We start from the raw sequence: 23,849 nt of genomic DNA on the forward strand, positions 1-23,849 counted from the left end.
AACTGAAGATAACTTGATAAAAGTCAATTACCTTTCATATATGTACAAAGATAAAGTAGTCCAGCTTGGCAAAGTTATAGGCCCTACACACTGGCCGATTTTTTGAAAGATATGAACGATCTCATTCATAAATGAACGAGAACTCGTTCATATCTTTCAGTGTGGAGGCTCCAGCGATGAACGATGCGCGGTCCCGCGCTCGTTCATCGCTGGTCCCCCGTCGGCTGTGCATGCAGGCCAATATGGACGATCTCGTCCATATTTGCCTGCAGTTCTATGGAGCCGCGTGACGGGGGGAGTGAAGAAACTTCACTCCCCCCGTCACTGCCCCCCCGCCGCCGGGTCGCTCGTCGGCGGGTCGGCCAGTGAGTAGGGCCCCTTAGACAGACTAATCTTTGTGATTTAGTAATACTTCCCGGTCTGAATGTGTCAGCAACATGTAACATGTTGACTGATTAGATTATAGGTGCATACACACAGGGAGATTTTGGCTATCTTTGATTTTAACTATGCGATAACATACAGGTACCTCCCAACATGACCCTCTCCAGGATTGCCATCACCCTCTCCAGGATTGCCATCACCTGTGCTGAAATACCTTTCTTATCCATTAACCTGTTCAACACAGGTGCCGGCAATCATACATTAAGTAAGAGAAAAGTCCAGAAGCAGAGCAATGAATGTATGCTCATGCACAGCCATAATGACGAGTTCAGCATTCTCTACTAGTCTTCAACCCTATAGCAGAGACTGAGCCCAACTAATATGTCACACATTATCTAGCACAGTTCACTCCCCATTTTATTATGTTCCTGCCATTGACCAATGAGAATTAGTAATGTCGGTGACCGCAACTTCTCATTTGTCCTAACGCTAACACCGACTGCCACAATGTCACATAGAGTTCCGCCTCCAGTGAGGGATCATTCCCATGACATAAACCAAGGTTATGGGGGTCTGTGGGTGAAATTACTGCACGGACCATCGTGTCCGAGGAAGTGGCGGGGCTAATTGCATCATTCCCCCGCAAGGTGGCAGCATCCGCAATTAAACTACAGTATGCGTCGTCCCTTCTCGCGCACCACTCTGATTGGTGGAGCTGAGACCATGAGTTGCTACCCGGGAGTTGTAGTTTGTTTGCCTGTGGGAGGTCAGCAATATGGCTGCGCCCGTGCTGGCTGCTAACAGCGTGTACAGTATGATGCGCCGGCACCGATGATAAGATGAGTGGCTGCATGGGTGTCACAGTATCGCTGTATAGAGCTATATATGTACTGTAAGCTTAGCTGCTCAGGCATATAAATCTGGCATCCTGCAGGTGAGGCATTTAATATTCTGGTCTGTCAGTAATTTATACATAGTAACCTGTCATTCCTGTACATATTAGTGTTGGTATGGGCTACAGGCACAGCAGCTACAGAGAGAATATTAGTGACTATTTCTCTGACGTCCTAGTGGATGCTGGGAACTCCGTAAGGACCATGGGGAATAGCGGCTCTGCAGGAGACTGGGCACAACTAAGAAAGATTTAGGACTACCTGGTGTGCACTGGCTCCTCCCTCTATGCCCCTCCTCCAGACCTCAGTTAGAATTTTGTGCCCGGCCGAGCTGGACGCACACTAGGGGCTCTCCTGAGCTTCTAGAAAAGAAAGCATCAATTAGGTTTTTTATTTTCAGTGAGATCTGCTGGCAACAGACTCACTGCTACGAGGGACCGAGGGGAGAGAAGCGAACCTACCTGCTTGCAGCTAGCTTGGGCTTCTAGGCTACTGGACACCATTAGCTCCAGAGGGATCGAACACAGGCCCAGCCTCGGTCGTCCGGTCCCGGAGCCGCGCCGCCGTCCCCCTTGCAGAGCCAGAAGCAAGAAGACGCTATCTCCCTCAGCACACTGGCGCCATTTTCCCTCACAGCTCCGCTGGAAGGACGCTCCCCAGGCTCTCCCCTGCAGTTTCCAGACTCCATAGGGTAAAAAAGAGAGGGGGGGCACTAAATTTAGGCGCAATCTGTGTAATATTAGCAGCTATAGGGGAAAAATCACTGTGTGTAGTGTGAATCCCTGCATTATATAGCGCTCTGGTGTGTGCTGGCATACTCTCTCTCTGTCTCCCCAAAGGACTTTGTGGGGTCCTGTCCTCAGTCAGAGCATTCCCTGTGTGTGTGTGCGGTGTGTCGGTACGGCTGTGTCGACATGTTTGATGAGGAGGCTTATGTGGAGGCGGAGCAGGTCCCGATAAATGTGATGTCACCCCCTGCGGGGTCGACACCTGAATGGATGGACATGTGGAAGGAATTACGCGACAGTGTCAACTCCTTACATAAAAGGTTTGACGACATAGCAGATGTGGGACAGCCGGCTGCTCAGCCCGTGCCTGCCCAGGCGTCTCAAAAGCCATCAGGGGCTCTAAAACGCCCACTACCTCAGATGGCAGACACAGATGTCGACACGGATACTGACTCCAGTGTCGACGACGATGAGACTAGTGTACATTCCAATAGAGCCATTCGTTATATGATTACGGCAATGAAAAATGTGTTGCACATTTCTGATATTACCCCAGGTGCCGCAAAAAAGGGGTATTATGTTTGGGGAGAAAAAGCTACCAGTGGTGTTTCCCCCATCTGATGAATTAAATGAAGTGTGTGAAGAAGCGTGGGCTTCCCCCGATAAAAAACTGGTAATTTCAAAAAAGTTACTAATGGCGTACCCTTTCCCGCCAGAGGACAGGTCACGTTGGGAGACATCCCCTAGGGTGGATAAAGCGCTCACACGTCTGTCTAAAAAGGTGGCACTACCGTCTCCGGACACGGCCGCCCTAAAGGAACCTGCGGATAGAAAGCAGGAGGCTATCCTGAAGTCTGTATATACACACTCAGGAATTATACTGAGACCGGCTGTTGCTTCAGCATGGATGTGCAGTGCTGCAGCTACGTGGTCAGATTCCCTGTCGGAAAACATTGATACCCTAGATAGGGACACTATATTGCTAACCGTAGAGCATATTAAAGACGCTGTCTTATACATGAGAGATGCACAGAGGGATATTTGCCGGCTGGCATCTAAAATAAACGCAATGTCCATTTCTGCCAGGAGAGGATTGTGGACTCGGCAGTGGACAGCAGATGCAGATTCTAAAAGGCACATGGAAGTTTTGCCTTACAAGGGTGAGGAGTTGTTTGGGGATGGTCTCTCGGACCTCGTTTCCACAGCGACAGCTGGGAAGTCAGCATTTTTACCCCATGTTCCCTCACAGCCAAAGAAAGCACCGTATTATCAGGTACAGTCCTTTCGGCCCCAGAAAGGCAAGCGGGTTAGAGGCGCGTCCTTTCTGCCCAGAGGCAGAGGTAGAGGGAAAAAGCTGCAACATACAGCCAGTTCCCAGGAACAAAAGTCCTCCCCCGCTTCCTCTAAGTCCACCGCATGACGCTGGGGCTCCACAGGCGGAGCCAGGTACGGTGGGGGCCCGTTTCCAGAACTTCAGCGACCAGTGGGCTCGCTCACGGGTGGATCCCTGGATTCTACAAGTAGTATCTCAGGGGTACAAGCTGGAATTCGAGACGTCTCCCCCTCGCCGTTTCCTCAAATCTGCCTTGCCGACAGCTCCCCCGGACAGGGAGGCAGTGCTGGAGGCGATTCACAAGCTGTTTTCTCAGCAGGTGATAATCAAGGTACCCCTCCTTCAACAGGGACGGGGTTACTATTCCACAATGTTTGTGGTACCGAAACCGGACGGTTCGGTGAGACCCATTTTAAATTTAAAATCCTTGAACACTTATATAAGAAGGTTCAAGTTCAAGATGGAATCACTCAGGGCGGTGATTGCAAGCCTGGATGAGGGGGATTACATGGTATCACTGGACATCAAGGATGCTTACCTGCATGTCCCCATTTACCCTCCTCACCAGGAGTACCTCAGATTTGTGGTACAGGACTGTCATTACCAATTCCAGACGTTGCCGTTTGGTCTGTCCACGGCACCGAGGGTATTTACCAAGGTAATGGCCGAAATGATGATACTCCTTCGAAAAAAGGGAGTTTTAATTATCCCGTACTTGGACGATCTCCTTATAAAGGCGAGGTCCAGGGAACAGTTGTTGATCGGAGTAGCACTTGCTCGGGAAGTGCTACAACAGCACGGCTGGATCCTGAATTTTCCAAAGTCGCAGCTGGTTCCTACAACGCGTCTACTGTTCCTGGGGATGGTTCTGGACACGGAACAGAAAAAAGTGTTTCTCCCGGAGGAGAAGGCCCAGGAGTTGTCATCTCTAGTCAGAGACCTCCTAAAACCAAAACAGGTGTCGGTGCACCATTGCACGAGAGTCCTGGGAAAGATGGTGGCTTCTTACGAAGCAATTCCTTTCGGAAGGTTCCATGCAAGGATCTTTCAGTGGGATCTGTTGGACAAGTGGTCCAGATCGCATCTTCAGATGCATCGGCTGATAACCCTGTCTCCAGGGACCAGGGTGTCGCTGTTGTGGTGGCTGCAGAGTGCTCATCTTCTAGAGGGCCGCAGATTCGGCATACAGGACTGGGTCCTGGTGACCACGGATGCCAGCCTTCGAGGTTGGGGGGCAGTCACACAGGGAAGAAACTTCCAAGGACTATGGACAAGACAGGAGACTTCCCTACACATAAATATTCTGGAACTAAGGGCCATTTACAATGCCCTAAGTCAGGCAAGACCCCTGCTTCAACACCAGCCGGTGCTGATCCAGTCAGACAACATCACGGCGGTCGCCCATGTAAACCGACAGGGCGGCACAAGAAGCAGGATGGCGAAGGCAGAAGCCACAAGGATTCTCCGATGGGCGGAAAATCACGTGATAGCACTGTCAGCAGTGTTCATTCCGGGAGTGGACAACTGGGAAGCAGACTTCCTCAGCAGGCACGACCTCCACCCGGGAGAGTGGGGACTTCATCCAGAAGTCTTCAAGCTGATTGTAAATCGCTGGGAACGGCCACAGGTGGACATGATGGCAAGCCCGCCTCAACAAAAAGCTAAAAAAAAATATAATATTGCGCCAGGTCAAGGGACCCTCAGGCGATAGCTGTGGACGCTCTAGTGACACCGTGGGTGTACCAGTCGGTTTATGTGTTCCCTCCTCTGCCTCTCATACCCAAGGTACTGAGAATAATAAGAAGGAGAGGAGTAAGAACTATACTTGTGGTTCCGGATTGGCCAAGAAGAGCTTGGTACCCAGAACTTCAAGAAATGATCTCAGAGAACCCATGGCCTCTGCCGCTCAGACAGGACCTGCTGCAGCAGGGGCCCTCTCTGTTCCAAGACTTACCGCGGCTGCGTTTGACGGCATGGCGGTTGAACGCCGGATCCTGAAGGAAAAGGGCATTCCGGAGGAAGTCATCCCTACGCTGATTAAAGCTAGGAAGGAGGTGACCGCTTAGTTGTGCCCAGTCTCCTGCGGAGCCGCTATTCCCCATGGTCCTTACGGAGTTCCCAGCATCCACTACGGACTACGAGAAATAGATTTACCGGTGAGTAAAATCTTATTTTCTCACGTTCCAGTCGAACAACAAACATAGGGGTTTATTTTCTCTTACGTCCTGGAGGATTCTGGGTTCCACATTAGTACCATGGGGTATAGACAGGTCCACTAGGAGCCATTGGCACTTTTAAGAGTTTAAGTGTGTGTGCTGGCTCCTTCCTCTAGGCTCCTCCTACCAGACTCAGTTTAGAAAATGTTCCCGGAGGAGTCGGTCACAGCTAGGGGAGCTCCATAGGAGTCCTTTTAGTTTTATTATTTTAATTAGAGTTTGGCACAGGAAGGCTGCTGGCAACAGCCTCCCTGCTTCGGGGGAATAGTGTCCTCCCTGCGGGGTCTGAGCCACTATCTCCGCTGACAGGACACTAAGCTCCTGAGGGGATCGAATGTTCACCACCACAGGGGATCGCTCACCCCAGCCGCATGCCGCAAACCCCTTACAGAGCCAGAAGATCGGTGACGAGTTAGTCACCGGCCCCCCTAGCAAGCGGGGAGCCGGTGTGAAGATGGCGGCAACAGGGTATGGAGCGCCGTACTAGCTGCGCTCCGGGGCTCAGCGGTACACAGTGCGGCGCTGTGAGGGGCGTCCTGAGCCAGCGCCTACACTGACCTACAAGCCTGTCAGGGTCCCTGGATCGCAGCCAGCAGAATTCCTCAGGCCAATATAATCTTCAGAAGAGCGGGGAGACAGCGCCATGTAAGGGGGCGGAGCTTCTCAGAGCGGACCCAGCAGCGCTCAGCGCCATTTTCCTGCCTGCAGAAGCGCTGTCAGTGTGAGCTGTCCCTCCAAATCAACTCCAGCTATCTTTTATGGTTCCAGGGGGTTGTAGAAGGGAGGGGGGCTGTATACAGACTGTGTAACCTATTAAGGTGCACAGTCAGCGCTGGTTAGGAGTCTCCCTATCAATTAGCGCTGTGTGTAGGTTGGCTCCAATCTCTCTGTGTCTCTCTTGCCTTTCTTAGGGGAAAAACTGTCTTCCCTTCCCTGTGTGTGTGTGTGGAGTGTCTGTGGTCTCCATTAAGCTATGTCCAGGGACTCTGTCATATGCTGCAGAGGATATGTCCTCTCAGGAAGATCCCATTCTATGTAATCAGGATTGTACTGTGTTAGCACATGTCCCAGCAAGGGAGCCTGAGTGGTTAGCCTCAATTAAAAATATGATTTCTCAGATTTCTAATAGGGTTGCACAAAATGAATCTGCAACTCAGGTTTTACAGAACTCTATGGCAGTTGCTCCGGTTCTGTTACCTTAGGGCCCTCTACTGTATGTTCCCACAAACGTGCTCTTGCTCAGATTATGCAAGATGACACGGATACCGATTCTGACATGGCAGATGGGGATGTGCTGAGGGGGGTGGCATCTCTTGCAAAGGGGGTGCAGTTGATGATAGAGGTCATTAGAGATGTGTTGAATATTGCTGATACAACACCTGAGCAGGTTGAGGAGGCTTTCTTCACTGACAATAAGAAAGCCTTGCTAACCTTCCCTGCATCTAAGGAATTAAATGCTATATTTGAGAAAGCCTGGGAAAACCCAGAGAAAAAAATGTAAGATCCCTAGAAAGGTTCTGGTTGCTTTCCCTTTCCCAGAGGAGGATAGGAAAAAATGGCAAAACCCACCCATTATTGACGCGTCTGTATCCAGACACTCAAAGAAGGTGGTTTTACCTGTCCCAGGATCTACCGCGTTAAAGAAAACGGCTGATCGCAAAGTTGACACTATGCTCAAATCCATATACACGGCTTCAGGGGCGAGACTCTGTCCTACTATTGCCTGTGCATGGATTTCCAAAGCTATTATTAAGTGGTCAGGCACGTTACTTGAAAATTTGGATACAATGGATAAAACTGACGTTGAATTGTTTTCACGTAACATTCAGGATTCTGTAGGATTTATGGTGGAATCCATGAAAGACCTGAGTTCCATGGCTGCAGGGATATCTTCCTTGTCTGTCTCAGCTCGTAGAGGTCTTTGGCTGCGCCAGTGGTCTGCCGATGCGGAATCCAGGAGAGGTGTGGAGACCCTACCCTATACAGGTCAGTCTCTCTTTGGGGAAGTGTTGGATGCGTGGATTTCCACTGCTACAGCGGTTAAGTCACCTTTTCTTCCCTCAGCTGCACCTGCTACGAAGAAACCTTTTTCTTCAGCTGCATCACAGTCCTTTCAGGCTGCTAAAACAAGAAAGGCCAAGCTGTCCAACACCTTCTTTAGAGGAGGTCGGCCAAAATTCAAGAAACCTGCTGCTGCGGGTTCCCAGGAACAGAAGCCTGCTTCTGGTACGCCAAAGTCCTCAGCATGACGGTGGGCCGCGCGGCCTGGTGGTGGGGCCGGTGAGGGGCGAGACTCAGGCATTTTAGTCACGTCTGGGTGCCGTCTGGCCTGGATTCCTGGGTGCAAGATATTGTGTCCCAGGGGTACAGGCTGGAGTTTCAAGATCTCCCTCCTCACCGATTCTTAAAATCAAGCTTGCCAGCTTTGCTGGCGGACAGGGCTATCCTACAGGAAGCTATTCAGAAGTTGGTGGAGTGACAGGTCATTGTACCAGTTCCACCCTATTTGCAAAACAAAGGTTACTATTCAAACCTTTTCGTGGTTCTGAAACCGGATGGTTCAGTCAGGCCCATTCTGAACTTGAAATCGCTAAGCTCCTTTCTGAGGGAGTTCAAGTTCAAAATGGAGTCTCTGAGGGCGGTGATAACAGGTCTGGAAGAGGGGGAAGTCCTGGTATCCCTGTATATCAAGGATGCGTAACTCCACATTCCGATTTGGCCGCCGCATCAAGCTTTTCTCCGATTCACACTGTTAGACTGTCACTATCAGTTTCAGGCACTGCCATTCGGCCTCTCCACAGCACCGGGGGTCTTCAACAAGGTGATGGCGGAGATGATGGTTCTGCTCCGCAGACATGGGGTGAACATAATTCCATATCTGGACGATCTGCTGATGAAGGCATCGTCCAAGGAGAAACTGTTACAGTCCATTGTTCTCACGACCCATCTACTCAGGGAACACGGTTGGATCCTGAATCTTCCAAAATCACATTTGGAGCCGACCAGGAGGTTGTCCTTTCTGGGAATGATCCTCGACACGGAAGTGCAGAGGGTGTTTCTTCCGGAGGAGAAAGCGTTGGCGATACAAAAAATGGTCCGGGATGTCCTGAAGCCAGCCCGGGTGTCGATTCATCACTGCATTCACCTTCTGGGGAAGATGGTGGCCTCTTACGAGGCTCTGCAGTATGGAAGGTTTCATGCTCAGCCCTTCCAACTGGATCTCCTGGACAAGTGGTCGGGATCTCATCTACACATGCACCAGAGAATACGTCTGTTGCCGAAGGTCAGGATTTCACTCCTCTGGTGGCTGCAATTACCTCACCTTCTGGAGGTCCGCAGGTTCGGGATTCAGGACTGGATCCTTCTAACCACAGATGCAAGTCTCTGGGGCTGGGGCGCAGTCCCTCAAGGGGAGACCTTCCAAGGAAGGTGGTCAAGTTTGGAAGCCGGACTATCGGTAAACATTCTGGAATTAAGAGCCGTCTACAACGGTCTTCTCCAAGCGGCCCATCTTCTGAGGAATTGGAGCATTCAAGTGCAGCTGGACAATGTAACGACAGTAGCTTACGTAAACCGACAGGGTGGAAAGAAGAGCAGTGCTGCAATGTCGGAGGTAACAAGAATCATCCCCTGGGCAGAAACACATGCATTGGCGCTGTCGGCAATCTTCATTCTGGGAGAAGACAACTGGAAAGCGGACTTCCTCAGGAGAGTGGGGACTCCGTCCGGAGGTGTTCATGGAGGTAACAGATCTTTGGGGTGTATCTCAAACAGACATGATGGCCTCTCGTCTCAACAAGAAGCTTCGGCAGTATTGTTCCAGGTCGAGGGACCCGCAAGCCGTGGCGGTGGACGCCCTAGTGACTCCGTGGGTGTTCGTCTGTGTACGTGTTTCCTCCACTTCCACTCATTCCAAGAGTTCTAAAACTCATAAGGAAAACAAGGGTTCTGGCAATCCTCATTGCTCCGTAGTGACCAAGACTGGCTTGGTACGCGGATCTTCTGGATCTACTGCTAGAAGAGCCGAGGCCTCTTCCTCTTTGGGAGGACCTGCTACAGCTGGGGCCGTTCGCCTATCAAGACTTACCGTGGCTACGTTTGACGTCATGGAGGTTGAACGCCAGATATTAGCTCGGAAGGGCATTCCGAACAAGGTTATTTCTACCCTGACACAGGCTAGGAAAGGAGTAACGTCTAAACATTACCATCGTATTTGGAAAAAATATGTATCTTGGTGTGAATCCAAGAAGTTTCCTACAGTGGAGTTTCAACTGGGACGGTTTCTCCTCTTCCTGCAAGCATGTGTGGATATGGGCCTTAGGTTGGGATTGTCACGATCCGGGTATCTGGACGCCATTACCTGCCGTTTAGGTGTCTTCTGAGACTGGCCCAGCGTTCCAAATCCGGATCTCATCTGTGTCAACACTCTGCACATCCCTCCTGTCATTCTGAGACACTACCACAGCGGCGCCATGTTTGAATCCAACATGGCGTCTCCCGTCCTCCGCGGCCTCCGCCGCCGTTACTGTGTTATTGCTGCGGGTTCTCAGAGTAATTTATCATGCCTCCCGCAGTCTCCGCTGTCCTTCATGTGTCCCAGCATGTAACTGTTATATAGCGTCTCCTGCCCTCCGCGGCCGGCGCCGCCATTATCACTATGTTTGCACATATCATTCCAAACCAGGTTTTCCCTCCAGGTTCCAGCATGGGCGCAGCCATGTTGGATTTGATCACATGCTCCAATTCCTCCAATCCACCATCTCTGGAATCTGCATAATTGCCTAGCCAATGCCTGCATAGCAGCAGGTATAAGTATCCTGTGTCTGGGCCAGATAGATGTCAGTGCTTTGAATGTCATACCTTGTTCCAGTCTCTCTCTCCTGTGGTTTGTTTATCCAGGTTCCAGCTCCTGTCTCCAGCATCCACAAAGAGACCCGCACCTGCTTTCCATCCTGCGGTGCAGCCTGACTCTGCAATCCTCTGTGACTGCTTCAGCTTTCAGCTATTACTTCGTTTGCTTCCAGCTTCCAAGCTTTCAGCTATTAACCCATCTGTTTCCAGCAACCTGCTTCCAACAGAATTCAGCCTCCTTAAAGAGCCGGTGTTCTCCCAGCGGATTTCTACTTACCAGCAGTATCCACTACCACCGGTAACCACTCTTCATTTCATCTGTTTCCACGCACCCTAGCATCTTTCAGTTTTAACTCCGTGTCTCCACCATCTGGCTGGTTCCGTCCAGTGACTCCTACAGTGCATTCCAGTTACCAGCATCATCTCATACACCTACTGGCGTGTTCCTCGGTTGTCTCCACTACTACAGCCTGGCCTGGTAAGGTTATTCTACCCAAGGACTATAACATCCGTTCTGCAACCTACCAGTGCTCTGTTATACCTTTTATGGTTTAGTGATCCAGGAACTGTATTATCTGCCACTGCTAATTCTGACTGTGAACGCTGTTGTGATTATACGGAGTCTGTTTAATAAACTTTCATTTGACTTTTAACCTGCTTGTCATGGTCACACCTTCGGGTTTCCTTCCACACTTACATGTCCAGGGGTCTGATTAAACCATCTAAGTTTGATTTCATTTCACCCCCTACAACTGAGGCTTCCTCCCGTCAGCCTAAACCCTCAGTTGTGACAGGGATCAGTAAAGGTCCAGATTTTGGCCCTATCCATTTTCTTACAGAAACAGTTGGCTTTCCTTCCTGAGGTTCAGACTTTTCTGAAAGGGGCTCTGCACATCCAGCCTCCCTATGTACCACCTACGGTGCCCTGGGATCTTAACGTGGTGTTGCAGTTTCTCCAATCGGATTGGTTTGAACCTCTGCCGGAGGTTGAGGTCAAGTTTCTCACGTGGAAGGCTGTCACTTTGTTGGCCTTAGCTTCTGCTAGACATGTGTCGGAGTTGGGGGCTTTATCTTGTAAGAGCCTCTACTTGATCTTCCATGATGATAGAGCTGAGCTCCGGACATGTCAGCAGTTTCTTCCAAAGGCTGTGTCGGCTTTTTAAATCAACCAACCTATTGTGGTGCCAGTGGCTACTGGCTCCTCAATCTCATCAAAGTCCTTGGATGTTGTAAGGGCTCTGAAAATCTATGTGAAGAGGACTGCTCGTCACAGAAAATCGGAGTCTGTTCGTCCTGTAGGATCCCAAGAAACTTGGGTGTCCTGCTTCTAAGCAGACAATATCTCGCTGGATCAGGTTCACTATCCAGCATGCGTATTCTACGGCAGGCTTGCCGTGTCCTAGGTCTGTTAAGGCCCACTCTACTCGTAAGGTGGGTTCTTCCTGGGCGGCTGCCGGGGTGTGTCGGTTTTACAGCTTTGCCGAGCAGCTTCTTGGTCGGGGTTGAACACGTTTGCTAAGTTCTACAAGTTTGATACTTTGGCCTCTGAGGACCTAAAGTTTGGTTAATCAGTTCTGCAGAAGCCTCCACCATCTCCCTCCCGTTCTGGGAGCTTTGGTACATCCCCATGGTACTAATGTGGACCCCAGCATCCTCTAGGACGTAAGAGAAAATAGGATTTTAATTACTTACCGGTAACTCCTTTTCTCGTAGTCTGTAGAGGATGCTGGGCGCCCGCTCAGCGCTTCGTTATCCTGCAGTGGTTACTTAGTTCAGTACTGCTTAGTTCTTAGTTACGTACTGTTTTGTTACTTGGTAAGTAATCTTGTTCAGCCGTTGCTGATGTTTCAAGCTAGTTAGCTTGGTTTGCTTTGTGTGTGAGCTGGTGTGAATCTCGCCACTATCTGTGTAAAAATCCTTCTCTCGAAGTTGTCCGTCTCCTCGGGCACAGACTGAGCCTGGTAGGAGGGGCATAGAGGGAGGAGCCGGCCCACACTCTCAAACTCCTTATAGTGCCAATTTCTCCTAGTGGACCCGTCTATACCCCATGGTACTAATGTGGACCCCAGCATCCTCTATGGACTACGAGAAAAGGATTTATCCTATTTTAATATTCAAATAATATGTAAATAGAGAGCTGTGTAAAAAAGTAAAAATATGTAGACTGGTTCCTTTCATTTAATACCTGATTGTTATTATAAATATTTAATAATTATTGCGTAAAACCATAAGCCATAAAATTACAGTTGCGCCCTAAGGGATATCCTCTTGTAGTCTTCATATAAAATTGACACTGTATAGGGTACACTTTGTAGTGATAGTGAACAAAACAAATTTGAACGCCTTTAAAATTGGCACATTATTTTTCAAGGTTTGCTATCCTCCAGCATCATTTTCAGTTTCAGGCCCTACCATTTGGACAGGCCACAGCTCCCAGAGTGTTCACCAAAATTATGGTGGTAATGGCATCTTATCTCCGTCAGCAGGGGATAAGGATTTTTCCATACCTCAACGATTTATTAATCCTGGCAAAATCTCAGGAATTGTTTCAGTGTCATCTGCGACAGACAATAATAAGAATTTACTTACCGATAATTCTATTTCTCATAGTCCGTAGTGGATGCTGGGGACTCCGAAAGGACCATGGGGAATAGCGGCTCCGCAGGAGACTGGGCACAAAGTAAAAGCTTTAGGACTAGCTGGTGTGCACTGGCTCCTCCCCCTATGACCCTCCTCCAAGCCTCAGTTAGGATACTGTGCCCGGACGAGCGTACACAATAAGGAAGGATTTTGAATCCCGGGTAAGACTCATACCAGCCACACCAATCACACCGTACAACTTGTGATCTGAACCCAGTTAACAGCATGATAACAGAAGGAGCCTCTGAAAAGATGGCTCACAACAACAATAACCCGATTTTTGTAACAATAACTATGTACAAGTAATGCAGACAATCCGCACTTGGGATGGGCGCCCAGCATCCACTACGGACTATGAGAAATAGAATTATCGGTAAGTAAATTCTTATTTTCTCTAACGTCCTAGTGGATGCTGGGGACTCCGTAAGGACCATGGGGATTATACCAAAGCTCCCAAACGGGCGGGAGAGTGCGGATGACTCTGCAGCACCGAATGAGAGAACTCCAGGTCCTCCTCAGCCAGGGTATCAAATTTGTAGAATTTAGCAAACGTGTTTGCCCCTGACCAAGTAGCTGCTCGGCAAAGTTGTAAAGCCGAGACCCCTCGGGCAGCCGCCCAAGATGAGCCCACTTTCCGTGTGGAATGGGCTTTTACAGATTTTGGCTGTGGCAGTCCAGCCACAGAATGTGCAAGCTGAATTGTACTACAAATCCAACGAGCAATCGTCTGCTTAGAAGCAGGAGCACCCAGCTTGTTGGGTGCATACAGGATAAACAGCGAGTCAGATTTTCTGACTCCAGCCGTCCTGGAAACATATATTTCTCTATCGTCCTAAGTGGATGCTGGGGTTCCTGAAAGGACCATGGGGAATAGCGGCTCCGCAGGAGACAGGGCACAAAAGTAAAGCTTTTACAGGTCAGGTGGTGTGTACTGGCTCCTCCCCCTATGACCCTCCTCCAGACTCCAGTTAGATTTTTGTGCCCGGCCGAGAAGGGTGCAATTCTAGGTGGCTCTCATAAAGAGCTGCTTAGAGAGTTTAGCTTAGGTTTTTTATTTTACAGTGATTCCTGCTGGCAACAGGATCACTGCAACGAGGGACAGAGGGGAGAAGAAGTGAACTCACCTGCGTGCAGGATGGATTGGCTTCTTGGCTACTGGACATGAAGCTCCAGAGGGACGATCACAGGTACAGCCTGGATGGTCACCGGAGCCACGCCGCCGGCCCCCTCACAGATGCTGAAGCAAGAAGAGGTCCAGAATCGGCGGCTGAAGACTCCTGCAGTCTTCTTAAGGTAGCGCACAGCACTGCAGCTGTGCGCCATTTTCCTCTCAGCACACTTCACACGGCAGTCACTGAGGGTGCAGGGCGCTGGGAGGGGGGCGCCCTGGGAGGCAAATGAAAAACCTTTTAAAAAGGCTAAAAATACCTCACATATAGCCCCAGAGGCTATATGGAGATATTTACCCCTGCCTAAATGTACTAAATAGCGGGAGACGAGCCCGCCGAAAAAGGGGCGGGGCCTATCTCCTCAGCACACGGCGCCATTTTCTGTCACAGCTCCGCTGGTCAGGAAGGCTCCCAGGTCTCTCCCCTGCACTGCACTACAGAAACAGGGTATAACAGAGAGGGGGGGCAAAATAAATGGCAATATATTAATATAAAAGCAGCTATAAGGGAGCACTTAATCATAAGGCTATCCCTGTCATATATAGCGCTTTTTGGTGTGTGCTGGCAGACTCTCCCTCTGTCTCCCCAAAGGGCTAGTGGGTCCTGTCTTCGTATAGAGCATTCCCTGTGTGTCTGCTGTGTGTCGGTACGTGTGTGTCGACATGTATGAGGACGTTATTGGTGTGGAGGCGGAGCAATTGCCAAATATGAGGATGTCACCTCCTAGGGGGTCGACACCAGAATGGATGCCTTTATTTGTGGAATTACGGGATAGCGTCAACTCGCTTAAGCAGTCGTTTGCCGACATGAGGCGGCCGGACACTCAATTAGTGCCTGTCCAGGCGCCTCAAACACCGTCAGGGGCTGTAAAACGCCCCTTGCCTCAGTCGGTCGACACAGACCCAGACACAGGCACTGATTCCGGTGGTGAAGGTGACGAATCAACCGTATTTTCCAGTAGGGCCACACGTTATATGATTTTGGCAATAAAGGAGATGTTACATTTAGCTGATACTACAGGTACCACTAAACAGGGTATTATGTGGGGTGTGAAAAAACTACCAGTAGTTTTTACCGAATCAGAAGAATTAAATGACGTGTGTGATGAAGCGTGGGGTGCCCCGATAAAAAACTGCTAATTTCAAAGAAGTTATTGGCTTTATACCCTTTCCCGCCAGAGGTTAGGGAGCGCTGGGAAACACCTCCTAGGGTGGACAAAGCGCTAACACGCTTATCAAAACAAGTGGCGTTACCCTCTCCTGAGACGGCCGCACTTAAAGATCCATCAGATAGGAGGATGGAAAATATCCAAAAAGGTATATACACACATGCAGGTGTTATACTACGACCAGCTATTGCGACTGCCTGGATGTGCAGTGCTGGGGTAGTTTGGTCAGAGTCCCTGATCGAAAGTATTGATACCCTGGACAGGGACAATATTTTACTGTCGTTAGAACAAATAAAGGATGCATTTCTTTATATGCGTGATGCACAGAGAGATATCTGCACACTGGCATCACGGGTAAGTGCTATGTCCATTTCGGCCAGAAGAGCTTTATGGACGCGACAGTGGACAGGCGATGCGTAGAGGAGTTATTTGGGGTCGGTCTATCGGATTTGGTGGCCACGGCTACGGCCGGGAAATCCACCTTTCTACCTCAAGTCACTCCCCAACAGAAAAAGGCACCGACCTTTCAACCGCAGCCCTTTCGTTCCTTTAAAAATAAGAGAGCAAAGGGCTATTCATATCTGCCACGAGGCAGAGGACGAGGGAAGAGACAGCAACAGGCAGCTCCTTCCCAGGAACAGAAGCCCTCCCCGGCTTCTACAAAAGCCTCAGCATGACGCTGGGGCTTCGCAAGCGGACTCGGGGGCGGTAGGCGGTCGTCTCAAGAATTACAGCGCGCAGTGGGCTCACTCGCAGGTAAATCCCTGGATCCTGCAGATAATATCTCAGGGGTACAGGTTGAAATTAGAGACGGAGCCACCTCGCCGTTTCCTGAAGTCTGCTTTACCAACGTCCCCCTCAGAAAGGGAGACGGTGTTGGAAGCCATTCACAAGCTGTATTCTCAGCAGGTGATAGTCAAGGTACCTCTTCTACAACAAGGGAAGGGGTATTATTCCACTCTTTTTGTGGTACCGAAGCCGGATGGCTCGGTAAGGCCTATTCTAAATCTGAAGTCCTTGAACCTGTACATAAAGAAGTTCAAGTTCAAGATGGAGTCACTCAGAGCAGTGATAGCGAACCTGGAAGAAGGGGACTTTATGGTATCCTTGGACATCAAGGATGCGTATCTCCACGTTCCAATTACCCCTCACACCAGGGGTACCTCAGGTTCGTTGTACAAAACTGTCACTATCAGTTTCAGACGCTGCCGTTTGGTTTGTCCACGGCACCTCGGGTCTTTACAAAGGTAATGGCCGAGATAATATTTCTTCTTCGAAGAAAAGGCGTATTAATTATCCCATACTTGGACGATCTCCTAATAAGGGCAAGGTCCAGAGAACAGCTAGAGATGGGTTTAGCACTATCTCAAGAGGTGCTAAAGCAGCACGGATGGATTCTGAATATTCCAAAATCCCAATTAATGCCGACAACTCGTCTGCTGTTCCTGGGGATGATTCTGGACACAGTTCAGAAAAAGGTTTTTCTTCTCTAAGAAAAAGCCAAGGAGTTATCTGACCTGGTCAGGAACCTCCTAAAACCAGGAAAAGTGTCTGTACATCAATGCACAAGAGTCCTGGGAAAAAATCGTAGCTTCTTACGAAGCAATCCCTTTCGGCAGATTCCATGCAAAGGGATCTGTTGGACAAATGGTCAGGGTCGCATCTTCAGATGCACCTGCGGATAACCCTGTCGCCGAGGACAAGGGTATCCCTTCTGTGGTGGTTGCAGGAGGCTCATCTATTGGAGGGCCGCAGATTCGGCATGCAGGATTGGATCCTGGTGACCACGGATGCCAGCCTGAGAGGCTGGGGAGCAGTCACACAGGGAAGAAATTTCCAGGGAATGTGGTCGAGCCTGAAAAAGTCTCTTCACATAAGCATTCTGGAACTAAGAGCAATCTACAATGCTCTAAGCCAGGCGGAACCTCTGCTTCAAGGAAGACCGGTGTTGATCCAGTCGGACAACATCACGGCAGTCGCCCATGTAAACAGACAGGGCGGCACAAGAAGCAGGAGGGCAATGGCAGAAGCTGCCAGGATCCTTCGCTGGGCGGAGAATCACGTGATAGCACTGTCAGCAGTATTCATCCCGGGCGTGGACAACTGGGAAGCAGACTTCCTCAGCAGACACGACCTTCACCCGGGAGAGTGGGTACTTCATCCAGAAGTTTTCCACATGCTATAAAACCGTTGGGTAAAACCAATGGTGGACATGATGGCGTCTCGCCTCAACAAAACACTGGACAGGTATTGCGCCAGGTCAAGAGATCCGCAGGCAATAGCTGTGGACGCGCTGGTAACACCTTGGGTGTACCAGTCGGTATATGTGTTTCCTCCTCTGCCTCTCATACCAAAGGTATTGAGGATTATACGGCAAAGAGGAGTAAGACTAGTGGCTCCGGATTGGCCAAGAAGGACTTGGTACCCGGAACTTCAAGAGATGGTCACGGACGATCCGTGGCCTCTACTTCTGAGAAGGGACCTGCTTCAGCAGGGTCCTTGTCTTTTTCAAGACTTACCGCGGCTGCGTTTGACGGCATGGCGTTTGAATGCCAGATCCTAAAAGGAAAAGGCATTCCAGAAGAAGTCATTCCTACCTTGATAAAGGCAAGGAAGGAAGTCACCGCGAAGCATTATCGCCGTATTTGGCGAAAATATGTTGCGTGGTGCGAGCAGCGGAGTGCTCCGATGGAGGAATTTCAACTGGGTCGTTTCCTACATTTCCTGCAATCAGGATTGTCTATGGGTCTCAAATTGGGATCTATTAAGGTTCAAATTTCGGCCCTATCAATATTCTTCCAAAAAGAATTGGCCTCAGTCCCTGAGGTCCAGATTTTTATCAAAGGAGTACTGCATATACAGCCTCCTGTGGTGCCTAAGGTGGCACCGTGGGATCTAAATGTAGTTTTAGATTTCCTCAAATCCAATTGGTTTGAACCACTAAAGAATGTGGATTTGAAATATCTCACATGGAAAGTGACTATGTTACTGGCCCTGGCTTCGGCCGGGAGAGTATCTGAACTGGCGGCTTTGTTTTATAAAAGCCCTTATTTAATTTTCCATTCGACATAGGGCAGAGCTGCGGACGCGTCCGCATTTTCTCCCTAAGGTGGTATCAGCGTTTCACCTGAACCAGCCTATTGTAGTGCCTGCGGCTACAGACGACTTGAAGGACTCCAAGTTGTTGGACGTTGTCAGAGCCTTAAAAATATACATTTAAAGGACGGCTGGAGTCAGAAAATCTGACTCGCTGTTTATACTGTATGCACCCAACAAGTTGGGTGCACCTGCTTCTAAGCAGTCGATTGCTCGTTGGATTTGTAACAAAATTCAACTTGTACATTCTGTGGCAGGCCTGCCACAGCCTAAATCTGTTAAGGCCCATTCCGCAAGGAAGGTGGGCTCATCTTGGGCGGCTGCCCGAGGGGTCTCGGCATTACAACTCTGCCGAGCAGCTACGTGGTCAGGGGAGAACACGTTTGTAAATTTTTACAAATTTGATACCCTGGCAAAGGAGGACCTGGAGTTCTCTCATTCGGTGCTGCAGAGTCATCCGCACTCTCCCGCCCGTTTGGGAGCTTTGGTATAATCCCCATGGTCCTTTCAGGAACCCCAGCATCCACTTAGGACGATAGAGAAAATAAGAATTTACTTACCGATAATTCTATTTCTCGGAGTCCGTAGTGGATGCTGGGCGCCCATCCCAAGTGCGGATTATCTGCAATACTTGTACATAGTTATTGTTAACTAATTCGGGTTATTGTTTAGGAAGCCATCTTTCAGAGGCTCCTCTGTTATCATACTGTTAACTGGGTTTAGATCACAAGTTGTACGGTGTGATTGGTGTGGCTGGTATGAGTCTTACCCGGGATTCAAAATCCTCCCTTATTGTGTACGCTCGTCCGGGCACAGTACCTAACTGGAGTCTGGAGGAGGGTCATAGGGGGAGGAGCCAGTACACACCACCTGACCTGTAAAAGCTTTACTTTTGTGCCCTGTCTCCTGCGGAGCCGCTATTCCCCATGGTCCTTTCAGGAACCCCAGCATCCACTACGGACTCCGAGAAATAGAATTATCGGTAAGTAAATTCTTATTTTTCAGGGCCCTGACTACGTCCAGCAACTTGGAATCCTCCAAGTCCCTAGTAGCCGCTGGCACCACAATAGGTTGGTTTAAGTGAAATGCTGAAACCACCTTAGGGAGAAATTGAGGACGAGTCCTCAATTCTGCCCTGTCCGTATGAAAAATTAGGTAAGGGCTTTTATAGGATAAAGCCGCCAATTCTGATACACGCCTGGCTGAAGCCAGGGCTAACAGCATTACCACTTTCCATGTGAGATATTTCAAGTCCACAGTGGTGAGTGGTTCAAACCAATGTGATTTTAAGAATCCCAACACTACATTGAGATCCCAAGGTGCCACTGGAGGCACAAAAGGAGGCTGTATATGCAGTACTCCCTTGACAAACGTCTGAACTTCAGGAACAGAAGCTAGTTCTTTTTGGAAGAATATCGACAGGGCCGAAATTTGAACCTTAATGGACCCTAATTTGAGGCCCATAGACAGTCCTGTTTGCAGGAAATGCAGGAATCGACCCAGTTGAAATTCCTCCGTAGGGGCCTTCCTGGCCTCGCACCACGCAACATATTTACGCCAAATACGGTGATAATGTTGTACGGTTACATCCTTCCTGGCTTTGATCAGGGTAGGGATGACTTCATCCGGAATGCCTTTTTTCTTCAGGATCCGGCGTTCAACCGCCATGCCGTCAAACGCAGCCGCGGTAAGTCTTGGAACAGACATGGTCCCTGCTGGAGCAGGTCCTGTCTTAGAGGTAGAGGCCACGGGTCTTCCGTGAGCATCTCTTGAATTTCCGGGTACCAAGTCCTTCTTGGCCAATCCGGAGCCACGAGTATAGTCTTTACTCCTCTCCTTCTTATGATTCTCAGTACTTTTGGTATGAGAGGAAGAGGAGGGAACACATACACTGACCGGTACACCCACGGTGTTACCAGAGCGTCCACAGCTATTGCCTGAGGGTCCCTTGACCTGGAGCAATATCTGTTCAGTTTTTTGTTGAGGCGAGACGCCATCATGTCCACCTTTGGTTTTTCCCAACGGTTTACAATCATGTGGAAGACTTCTGGGTGAAGTCCCCACTCCCCCGGGTGAAGATCGTGTCTGCTGAGGAAGTCTGCTTCCCAGTTGTCCACTCCCGGAATGAACACTGCTGACAGTGCTATCACATGATTTTCCGCCCAGCGAAGAATCCTTGCCACTTCCGTCATTGCCCTCCTGCTTCTTGTGCCGCCCTGTCTGTTTACGTGGGCGACTGCCGTGATGTTGTCCGACTGGATCAATACTGGCTGACCCTGAAGCAGAGGCCTTGCCTGACTTAGGGCATTGTAAATGGCCCTTAGTTCCAGGATATTTATGTGAAGTGACGTTTCCATGCTTGACCACAAGCCCTGGAAATTTTTTCCCTGTGTGACTGCTCCCCAGCCTCTCAGGCTGGCATCCGTGGTCACCAGGACCCAATCCTGAATGCCGAATCTGCGGCCCTCTAGGAGATGAGCACTCTGTAACCACCACAGGAGAGACACCCTTGTCCTTGGAGACAGGGTTATCCGCTGATGCATTTGAAGATGCGATCCGGACCATTTGTCTAGCAGATCCAACTGAAAAGTTCTTGCGTGGAATCTGCCGAATGGAATCGCTTCGTAAGAAGCCACCATCTTTCCCAGGACCCTTGTGCACTGATGCACTGACACCTGGCCTGGTCTTAGGAGTTTCCTGACTAGGTCGGATAACTCCCTGGCTTTCTCTTCCGGGAGAAACACCTTTTTCTGTACTGTGTCCAGAATCATCCCTAGGAACAGCAGACGTGTCGTCGGAATCAGCTGCGATTTTGGAATATTTAGAATCCATCCGTGCTGTCGTAGTACTATTTGAGATAGTGCTACTCCGACCTCTAACTGTTCTCTGGACCGTGCCCTTATCAGGAGATCATCCAAGTAAGGGATAATTAAGACGCCTTTTCTTCGAAGAAGAATCATCATTTCGGCCATTACCTTGGTAAAGACCCGGGGTGCCGTGGACAATCCAAACGGCAGCGTCTGAAACTGATAGTGACAGTTCTGTACCACAAACCTGAGGTACCCTTGGTGAGAAGGGCAAATTGGGACATGGAGGTAAGCATCCTTGATGTCCAGAGACACCATGTAGTCCCCTTCTTCCAGGTTCGCTATCACTGCTCTGAGTGACTCCATCTTGAACTTGAACCTTTTTATGTAAGTGTTCAAGGCTTTCAGATTTAAAATGGGTCTCACCGAGCCGTCCGGCTTCGGTACCACAAACAGCGTGGAGTAATACCCCTTTCCCTGTTGTAGGAGGGGTACCTTGATTATCACTTGCTGGGAATACAGCTTGTGAATGGCTTCCAATACCGCCTCCCTGTCGGGGGTAGACGTTGGTAAAGCAGACTTCAGGAACCGGCGAGGGGGAGACGTCTCGAATTCCAATTTGTACCCCTGAGATACTACCTGCAGGATCCAGGGGTCCACTTGCGAGTGAGCCCACTGCGCGCTGAAATTCTTGAGACGGGCCCCCACCGTGCCTGAGTCCGCTTGTAAGGCCCCAGCGTCATGCTGAGGACTTGGCAGAAGCGGGGGAGGGCTTCTGTTCGTGGGAAGAAGCTGTCTGTTGCAGTCTTTTTCCCCTTCCTCTGCCCCGGGGCAGATATGAGTGGCCTTTTGCCCGCTTGCCCTTATGGGGACGAAAGGACTGAGCCTGAAAAGACGGTATCTTTTTCTGCTGCGAGGTGACTTGGGGTAAAAAGGTGGATTTCCCAGCCGTTGCCGTGGCCACCAGGTCCGATAGACCGCCCCCAAATAACTCCTCCCCTTTATACGGCAATACTTCCATATGCCGTTTGGAATCCGCATCCCCTGACCACTGTCGCGTCCATAATCCTCTTCTGGCAGAAATGGACATCGCACTTACTCTTGATGCCAGAGTGCAAATGTCTCTCTGTGCATCTCGCATATATAGGAATGCATCCTTTAAATGCTCTATAGTCAATAATATATTGTCCCTGTCCAGGGTATCAATATTTTCAGTCAGGGAATCCGACCAAGCCACCCCAGCACTGCACATCCAGGCTGAGGCGATTGCTGGTCGCAGTATAACACCAGTATGAGTGTATATACTTTTAAGGATATTTTCCAGCCTCCTATCTGCTGGCTCCTTAAGGGCGGCCGTTTCTGGAGACGGTAACGCCACTTGTTTTGATAAGCGTGTGAGCGCCTTATCCACCCTAGGGGGTGTTTCCCAACGAGCCCTAACCTCTGGTGGGAAGGGATATAGTGCCAATAATTTTTTAGAAATTAGCAGTTTTTTGTCGGGGGTAACCCACGCTTCATCACACACTTCATTCAATTCATCTGATTCAGGAAAAACTACGGGTAGTTTTTTCACACCCCACATAATACCCCTTTTTGTGGTACTTGCAGTATCAGAGATGTGCAAAACCTCCTTCATTGCCGTGATCATGTAACGTGTGGCCCTACTGGAAAATACGTTTGTTTCTTCACCGTCGACACTGGAGTCAGTGTCTGTGTCTGGGTCCGTGTCGACCCACTGAGGTAACGGGCATTTAATAGCCCCTGACGGTGTTTGAGACGCCTGGACAGGCACTAACTGAGCTGCCGGCTGTCTCATGTCGTCAACAGTTTTCTGTAACGTGCCGACACTGTCACGTAATTCCTTAATTACGGCCATCCATTCAGGTGTCGACTCCCTAGGGGGTGACATCACCATTATAGGCAATTGCTCCGCCTCCACATCATTTTCCTCCTCATACATGTCGACACACACGTACCGACACCCAGCACACACACAGGGAATGCTCTGATAGAGGACAGGACCCACTTAGCCCCTTGGGGAGACAGAGGGAGAGTTTGCCAGCACACACCAGAGCGCTCTATATGTATAGGGACAACCTTAGAATAAGTGTCTATCCCTTATAGCTGCTTATATCTGTTATTTTGCCAAATAAGTGCCCCCCTCTCTTTTTTTACCCTGTTTCTGTAGTTGCAGGATGCAGGGGAGATTCTGGGAGCCTTCCTACCAGCGGAGCTGTGTGGGAAAAATGGCGCTGTGTGCTGAGGAGATAGGCCCCACCCCCTTCACGGCGGGCTCTTCTCCCGCTTTTTTCTGGAAAACTGGCAGGGGTTAAATACATCCATATAGCCCAGGAGCTATATGTGATGTATTTTTTGCCAAATAAGGTAAATTCATTGCTTCCCAGGGCGCCCCCCCCCCCAGCGCCCTGCACCCTCAGTGACCGAAGTGTGAAGTGTGCTGAGAGCAATGGCGCACAGCTGCAGTGCTGTGCGCTACCTTATGAAGACAGGAAAGTCTTCTGCCGCCGATTTATGGACCTCTTCTTGCTTCAGCATCTGTAAGG

General features: G+C 49.8%; 1 protein-coding gene across 5 annotated transcripts in view; it reads left to right on the top strand.

Annotated features, from left to right (window-relative positions):
• The first annotated feature begins 1,113 nt into the window (after window positions 1-1,113).
• The window catches only part of RCC1L (RCC1 like), a 157,231-nt gene continuing 134,495 nt past the window's right edge, over window positions 1,114-23,849 (top strand). For 4 of the 5 annotated variants that reach the window (XM_063953734.1, XM_063953733.1, XM_063953737.1 and 1 more), the window contains exon 1: window positions 1,114-1,318. The gene's annotated coding sequence lies outside the window, so the exon portion shown is untranslated. The remainder of the gene's footprint in view (window positions 1,319-23,849) is intronic. The other variant, XM_063953738.1, reaches the window with a different exon arrangement.

Source organism: Pseudophryne corroboree, chromosome 2, assembly GCF_028390025.1.
Source record: "Pseudophryne corroboree isolate aPseCor3 chromosome 2, aPseCor3.hap2, whole genome shotgun sequence".
NCBI lineage: Eukaryota > Metazoa > Chordata > Amphibia > Anura > Myobatrachidae > Pseudophryne > Pseudophryne corroboree.